Here is an 8,981-nt window from a genome sequence, read left to right on the forward strand (position 1 = left end):
AGGGCATTTTTGAAGGATATATATATATATATATATATATATATATATATAAAGTCTTCTTAGATAAATAAAGCTGAGAGATGAAGAGTGGAAGCAGGTTATTCCAACATGAAATCTAGTAATCTAGTTTGGGGAAAGCCTCAGAAATAGATGCCAGTGAAATCACTAATTAAAAGAGAGATGGAGCAGCATTGTTTTGGAAGAGAAGAGTAAAACTTAGCTATTATATGACATAAGGTGGTGTATTTTGATGAAGAGGTTTGAAGGAAAATAGGACACTCATTGCCTTGAGGGCCTTATTATTTTGTCAGATAACAAGATGTAAAAGGGGAAAAAAAAAACAGTTTAAAAAATAAAGCTTGGGGGCATCTAAGATGGTGGTACAGAAACATCCTGAACTCATCTCATCTCATAGACACACCAAATCTACAGCTACATATGGAGGAAATGTCCCTCTGAAAAAAATCTGAAAACAAGATGAAATGCTTTCCACAAAAGAGTCATACCCATAAGGGTAGAATAGGCAGAGACATGGTCTCACAACTTCCCCCTGCCCAAGTGGCAACATACAAAGGGAGGGACCACACCAGAGAGATGCTTCTTTGAGAAAAATAAGGGGTTGGCAATCCACACTGACTGGTATCTACACTAGAAAGATGAGCCCCTAGAATATCTGGCTTGGAAAACCAATGAGCCTTGTGTCCAAGGTTTCCAAAGTGCTATAGAAAAACCAATTCCTTTGTAGGAGGGCTTGCATTTGGTCTCATTCACCCCAGGATCCAGGAAAAAAAAAAAAAAGCAACCTGAAAGGCTCCTAGATTATAAGTGAGGGAGATTCATTTTCTGATCTGGGGGCATTGGCTAGAGGAGTGAGAAACTGTTGAAATGCTTCTCAGAGACAGAGACACTGGCAAATGCCATTGTGGTACTTTCCATATAGCCTGTCAGCACAGGCTGGTGAATTCAAATTCAGCACCCTCCCACCACCTGGATAGGTTGGCACAAGTGGTTGTAGCACTTACTGAGACCAGAAAGCATGAGCAGTTTAAGTGTTCTTCTTTCCCTGGCTAGAGCTGGTAAGCATGAGCATTTGCAGCATTCTCCCACTTCCAACCTAATGCAGGTTCATGCACACAAAGCTCCCTTTAATTACATTGCTGAAGCACAGGGGCACACACAGACAAGAAGATATTCTCCTAGTGCCTTTTGCAGCCAGTAAGCTTGTCCTGAATACTATACTCTCCAGCTCCTTGCTAAAGCCAGAAAGCATGCACAATCTACACAGAGGATACCCCTCCATCACATGGCCCTGGAGGCCAAGAGTATGGCATTCTGAAGTTCCTTGAGACTATAATAATCAGAAAGACATCTCTCTGCAATTCACTGCTCTAGAGGGTTCCATGGAGAGCAGACTAAAACATCACCCAAGTTTTCCCATGGACATCCTATTCACTTAGCCTGGAGTTTTCCCATGGAGCCTATTCACTCAGCCAGGCTTCAGGTTTCACACACATCTGAAGTCTAAAGAGGCACTTCCAGGAAACAGAAGCAGTGAGACACCATTCTTGCATACACACTTGGCCTTACTCTAGCCTGGCAAGACTTCTCAAAAAGGAGCTTATATGCTTGTCTGGAGCTTTGATTTTGCAACTATTACCCAGGGGTTGCCTTCAGACTTCCTGACATGGAAGCCAACAGAGATTACAACTGTGGCCTCACAGGACAGTACATATTTGCATACTTCAAAAGCTGCTGCCTGAGGGTCTCGTTTCCAATCAGCCTGAAACTAGTTGCTAAATGAGATTCCTCTCTTTGGATCACTGTCAGATCTTGACACACCCTCAATAATAAGATTATATCAAGAATAAATCATATGGTTCAAACAATCACTAAGGTTTGAAAGACAAGAGGCAGTGCAAAATTAAACAAGAGGGATCGTTACCTATACAAAGCTACTTCTTCAAGACTAGGAGAGATAGCTATTTCACCTAATACAGAGAAGTAAACACAAAGAGATAAACAAAATCAGGAGGCAAGGAGATTATGTTCCAAACAAAAGAATACAACAAAACCTCATGAAGGATCCTAATGGCACTGAGGAGGGCACTTGATGGGATGAGCACTGGTTGTTATACTATATGTTGGCAAATTGTATTTAAATTTAAAAAAATGTAAAAAAAAAAGAGAAAGAAAGAAAGAAGAAAGAAAGGAAAGAAAAAGAAAGAAAGAAAGAAAGAAAGAAAGAAAGAAAGAAAGAAAGAAAGAAAGAAAAAGGATCCTAATGATACAGAGGTAAGTTATCTATATGATAAAGAATTCAAAGTAATAGTCATAAAGATGCTCACTGAACTTAGAAGAAGAATGGGTGAATACAGTGAGAAATCCAACAAAGAGAAACATAAGGAAATACCAAAAAAAAGTCACAGAAATGAAGAGTTCAATAACTAAACTGAAAAATACATTAGAGGGCTTCAACAACAGACTGGATAAAGTAAACATATAGATCAGTGAACAAAAAGATAAAGCATTAGGACACACCAGATAAGGCAGCAAAAAGAAACAAATAATAATTTTAAGAAATGAAGATAACCTAAGGGACCTTTGTGGCAGTATCAAGTGGAACAACATTTGCATTATAGGGATCCCAGACAAACAGACAGTCAGACAGAAAGGAAAGAAAGAAAGAAAGAAAGAAAGAAAGAAAGAAAGAAAGAAAGAAAGAAAGAAAGAAAGAAAGGCACAAATCTTATTTGAAGAAATAATGGCTGAAAACTCCCCTAACCTAAGGAAGGAAACAAACATTGACATCCAAGAATCCCAGGGAATCCCAAACAAGATGAACCCATAGAGAGGCACACTATAATTAAAATGTCAAAACTTAAAGACAAATAATCTTAAAAGTAATAAGAGAAAAACAAATTGTTATGTACAAGAGAAACCCCATAAGACTATAAGCAGATATTTCAGGAGAAATTTTGCAAGCCAGAAGAGAGTGGCATGACATATTCAAAGTGTTGGGAAAAAAAAAAAAAACACACACACAAAAAAACACAAAAATCTTTCAACCCAGAATATTTAATCTAGTAAGGATATCATTCAGACTTACAAAAAAGAAAATGAGTTTTCCAGACAAGCAAAAATTAAAGTTGATCAGTATTAAACTAGCCTTATACGAAATACTAAAAGGACTTCTTCAAGCTGAAAAGAAATGTTGCCAATTAATAACAAAAAAAGAAAAGAAAAATCTCACTAAAAAAAAGGGAAATATATAGCAAAGGCATTGGATTAATTACTTATAAAGCTACTAAGAAGGTTAAAAGACCGAAGTAGTAACATTAACTACCATACATAAATAATTAAGGGATCACGAAATAAAAGAATGTAAAAAGTGACATGAAAAACATGAAACAGATACTACACTTGATCTTAGCCAAAAGGCCAAGAAGCAATACTCAGCCATTAGAAATGACAAATACCCACCATTTGCTTCAACGTGGATGGAACTGGAGGGTATTATGCTGAGTGAAGTAAGTCAATCAGAGAAGGACAAACATTATATGTTCTCATTCATTTGGGGAATATAAATTATAGTGAAAGGGAATAGAAGGGAAGGGAGAAGAAATGGGTAGGAAATATCAGAAAGGGAGACAGAACATAAAGACTCTTAACTCTGGGACACGAACTAAGGGTGGTGGAAGGGGAGGAGGGCAGGGGGTGGGGGTGAATGGGTGACGGGCATTGAGGGGGGCACTTGACGGGATGAGCACTGGGTGTTATTCTCTATGTTGACAAATTGAACACCAATAAAAAATAAATTTATGGGATCCCTGGGTGGCGCAGTGGTTTAGCGCCTGCCTTTGGCCCAGGGCGCGATCCTGGAGACCTGGGATCGAATCCCACATCAGGCTCCCAGTGCATGGAGCCTACTTCTCCCTCTGCCTGTGTCTCTGCCTCTCTCTCTCTCTCTGTGTGTGACTATCATAAATAAATAAAAATGTAAAAATAAATAAATAAATAAATAAATAAATAAATAAATAAATAAATAAATAAATAAGAAACATGTAAGGAGCTAGTAAAAATAAAAAGTTTTGGAAGGTATTCCATGTAAGTTACTATCGACTTAAAGCAGACTGTTTTGTATATTGGATGATATATACAAATCTCATGGTAACCACAAGGAAAAACTTAAATACAAAAAAATAAAATAGTAAAGCAACCTAAACATATTGCTAAAGAAAGTCATCAGACTATAAGGGAAGAGAGAAAAAGGAACAGAGAGGAACAATGAAATCAGCCAAATCCATTAACAAAATGTCAATAAATACATACCTATTAATACATACTTTAAATATAAATGGATTAAATGCTCCAACCAAAAGACAAAGTGGCAGAATTAATTTTTTTGAGAAGACACATCTATATACTGCCTGTAAAAGATTTACTTTAGAAGTAAGTACACACATACACTGAAAGTGAAGGTATGGAAAAGAAAAATATTCCATGCAAATAGAAACTAAAAGAGACTTGGTATAGCTGTACTATATTAGGGAAAAAGAAAAAAGAAAAACAGACTTCAAAATAAAGACTGAATTAGAAGAGTGCATTATATAATGTAATGGTAAAGGGATCAATCCATCAAGAAGATATAATATTTGTAAATATATCTGCACTCAACATAGAAGCACCAAAAATATATAAAACAAATATTAACAGACCTAAAGTCAGAAATTGACAGTGATACACTAATAGTAGGGAACTTTCAACCCCACTTACATCAATGGACAGATCATCCAGACAGAAAATCAATAAGGAAACATCAGACACATTAGACCACATAGACTTAACAGATATATATAGAACATTCCATCCAAAGCAGTTAAATACACATTCTTCTCAAGTGCACATGGAACATTCTCCAGGAGAGATCACATATTAGGCCTACAAAATGAAACTCAATAAATTAAAGAAGATTGAAATCATACCAAGCATCTTTTCTGACAATGGTATAAAACTAGAAATCTATTATAAGAGGAAAAAATGGAAAAATACAAATATATGAATATCTTTAAAATATTGTTACTAAACAACTACTAGGTCACAGAAGAAATCAAAAGAGAAACAAAAGTACCTGAAGAAAATGAAAATAGGCCACAACAATATCTATGGGATCAGGAAAAGCAGTTCTAAAAGGAAAGTTCATAGTAATATAGGCTTACTTCAAGAAATAAGAGAAATATCAAAGATTTTAACTTTAAACCTAAAGGCTCTAGAAAAAGAGCAAACAAAGCCTGAAGATAATAGTAAAAAGTAAATAAATATGAGTGGTTATAAAAGAAAAATACTAAAAATGGTCATATGAAAGATCAATGAAAGAGCTGGTTCTTTGAAAAGATAAAAGTGACAAACTTATCTACCTAGATTCACCAAGAATAAAAAGGAGGGTTCAAATAAACAACACCAGAAATGAAAGAGGAGAAGTTACAATTGATACCAAAGAAATACGAAGGATCCTAAGGGACTATTATGAACAATTATACTCCAAAAATACTGGACATCTTAGAAGAAATGGATAAAGTCCTAGAAATATACAATCTTCCAAGAGTAAATCAGAAAGAGAGAATCTGAATTGATAGATAACTAGTAAGAAGATTGAATTGGTAAACAAAAGCTCTCAGCAAACAAACCAGACCAGACAGCTTCACTGGTGAATTCTACGAAACATTTAAAAAAGTTAATATCCTTCTCAAATTTTTCCAAAAAAATTGAAGATTTAAGAAAGTCTCTGAGCTTATTTTACACAACTAGCATTACCCTGATTCCAAAACTAGAGAAGGAAATAATAAGAAAAGAAGACTACAGGGGTGCCTGTGTGGCTCAGTTGGTTAAACGTATCCCTTTGAGGTCATGATCCTGGAATCCTGGAATTGATCTGATAGTTGGGCTCCCTGTTCAAAAGAGAGTCGGCTTCTCCCTCTCCCGCTGCCCCCTCCCCCTCCTCGTGCTCTCTCTCTTTCTCAAATAAATAAAATTTTATAAAATTACAGGCCATTATCCCTGATGAATACTGGTGCAAAAATCCCCAACAAAATAATTACAAACTGGGCAGCCCAGGTGGCTCAGTGTTTTAGCACCGCCTTCAGCCCAGGGCCTGATCCCCATGGAGTACCGGGATCAAGTCCCAGGTCAGGCTCCCTGCATGGCGTCTGTTTCTCACTCTGTCTGTGTCTCTGCCTCTCTCTCTCTCTCTCTCTCTCTCTCTCTCTCTCTGTCTCTCATGAATAAATAAATAAAATCTTAAAAAAAAACCTAAATCCAACAATTCATTAAAAGGATCATACATCACGATCAAGTGGCATTTATATCAGGGATGTAAGGATGGTTCAATGTCTATGAATCAGTGTGAAATACCACATTAACAAAATAAAAGATAAAAAACATATGATCATCTCAGATGCAAAAAGGGCATTTGACAAAATTCAACATCCACTTATGAAACAACTCTCAACAAAGCAGGAATAAAGAAAATGTACCTCAACATAATTAAGGACATATATGACAAATCCACAGCTAATATCATCCTTGATGGTAAAAAGCTAAAGCCTTTTCCTCTAAAATCAGGAACAAGAAAAGGATGCCCACTATTCTCACTTTTCATTCAATACAGCATTCGTGGTAAAAGAGTGGGGCTAGGCAAAATGGGTGAAGGGGATTAAGAAGTTCAAACTTCTAGGAAAAAATAATTCATGGGAATGTAAAGTACAGCATGAGGAATATAGTCAATAACATTGTATTAATTTTAATTTTTAAGGTGACAGATGATAACTAGACTTACTGCAGTGACCATTTTGCAATGTATACAAATGTCAAATCTATCTGAAACTAATATAATATAATACGCCAACTCTATCTTAATAAAAGAAAGTTCAGCTTAAGATGGAAAGAATAGTCAAATACATCTTTTATAATTAACATAACTCATAATCAATCACATCTTTGTTTATGGCTTCTCAGCACTTCTGTGCAGTTAATTCAAATTTGCAATTAGATATTCTGTCCTAGTTATTGACTGGATCTCAAGCTTACTGAGTGTGAACTATGTTTTCTAAATGAGTATTTTTAAATTAGTTCATATAAATACCTGAGATTAATAAATGACTATCACTGTAATTACTTTGAATTAAATCAGTTCAGAGATACAGTTGGAAAAATAATTTTAAGGTTCAATTTCCTGTTTAAAATTACAATTAGAATACATAGTTCATCATATATAGAGAGGGCCAGATAATACATAAAGACCTTTACAAAGGGGATCAAACACAAAAGGAACCAAGTGAAGCACAAAAAGAATTAATACAAAAATTTTAAAATACCACACACACATACACATGCATGTGTGTATATATGCATTGTTTGTTACCTCATTAAGAAGAGAAATAAACACTAATACCAAATCTACTTGGAGTCATTAACCAGTCTGATAATGGTAGATCTAATATTTAAAAAAAAAATTTGTTTTAGATGTTCTCAGTTCTCTAGGTATCTGTGACATAGTTTTATATATATATATATATATATATATATATATATATTATATATAGTTATCACTGTTTTTTTAGAGAAAGCTTAATATGATCAGATGTGTCATAATATCATTAGTTGATTTAACTAACAATTAAATAGATATCAACCCAGGATATTTAACCAAAGACAGAATATATTTGATTAGGTTATCAATTCCAATATGCTATTCAAAAAATAGTCCTCAGTCTATTAAAGTAAGAATAAAAATTTACTGTAAATATTAAAAAGCTTAATTTTAACATTCTGAATTAATTTTACATATTGGAATTTTATGATCTATGACAATCAGCTACAAATCCTATAAGCATCTAATGAATGGATATTTTACCTTATAACAATTTTTTTATACTTCTTCCTCAAAACAAGACTCAAAAAAGAAAAAAAAAAGGAAATGTACTTCATTTTTTATTTTAAGGTAAGCATGTTGATGTGCTAAAAAAGCATTAAATATATTTTAAGTATATAAAGGAACAAAAGATACAGAAATATCTATTTGGGAATACTAAATAGCAAGAAGTTTGGAAAAACAGTTAACATGGGACATGGGATTATCATAAACAATAATAAACAAAAAGTCATTGATTAAAGAATTACAATCAATGGTTAACCCACTGAAAATTTATGAGCAATAATATTTTAGAAATTAGATGTAATACAATGATTTTCAAAAAGAATTGTTAAAATCAAATATTAAGTAATGAAAGATTATGCTAAGAAATAGAAAAATTGTAGAGACAAAGAAAACAGAGTATTCCAAGATTAGTTGTGTGCATAGTTGTCAATAAATATAGATAGATTGAATGGGAAAAAATTGCTAGTTTTTATAATAAAATTGGAGATTTTATAAAATGAAGTATTTACAAATTTTTAAAGTAATAGATTTACATTTATAGTTTTTATTTTTTGTGGAAATTGACACATATTCTAAAATTTCTGTGAATATGTAAGTGATGCAAAGTAACTAAAACATTCTTGGAAAACAAAGAAAGAGGACAATAGGGTTCAGGAAAGGGCTTGACCACAATTCAATTGGCAAAATATATTTTAAGCAATTCTAAAATTCCCTCTTAGAAAATTATAAATTCTTACCCCTATCTCACACTGTACAAAATCTAAAGACCTAAGCATTAAAAGTAAGCATAACCTAAATATTAAAAAATGTTTAATAAAAATACATAAATAAAAATATAAAAATAAGATAGTAAGGCTTATAGAAGAAATTATAGGATAATATCCTCATGTATTTAGGAGGACAAAAATTTATTACAAAGAATACAAAGCATATTAGTCATTAAAGTAAAGACTGATGACTAGGACTCAATAAAGTTAAGAATGTTTGCTTATAAAATTTGTAAAATATATTCACAATATATAGTCTATAAAAATTTTATGTAGAATAT

The 8,981-nt window shown here is 33.5% G+C and overlaps 1 pseudogene; it reads right to left on the reverse strand.

Annotated features, from left to right (window-relative positions):
* Nucleotides 1-3,374: 3,374 nt before the first annotated feature.
* Nucleotides 3,375-3,450, reverse strand: LOC129513212 (U2 spliceosomal RNA; annotated as a pseudogene).
* Between the last annotated feature and the right edge of the window lie 5,531 nt (nt 3,451-8,981).

This window comes from Nyctereutes procyonoides, unplaced genomic scaffold (genome assembly GCF_905146905.1).
Source record: "Nyctereutes procyonoides isolate TBG_1078 unplaced genomic scaffold, NYPRO_anot_genome, whole genome shotgun sequence".
In the NCBI taxonomy this organism is placed as follows: Eukaryota; Metazoa; Chordata; class Mammalia; order Carnivora; family Canidae; genus Nyctereutes; species Nyctereutes procyonoides.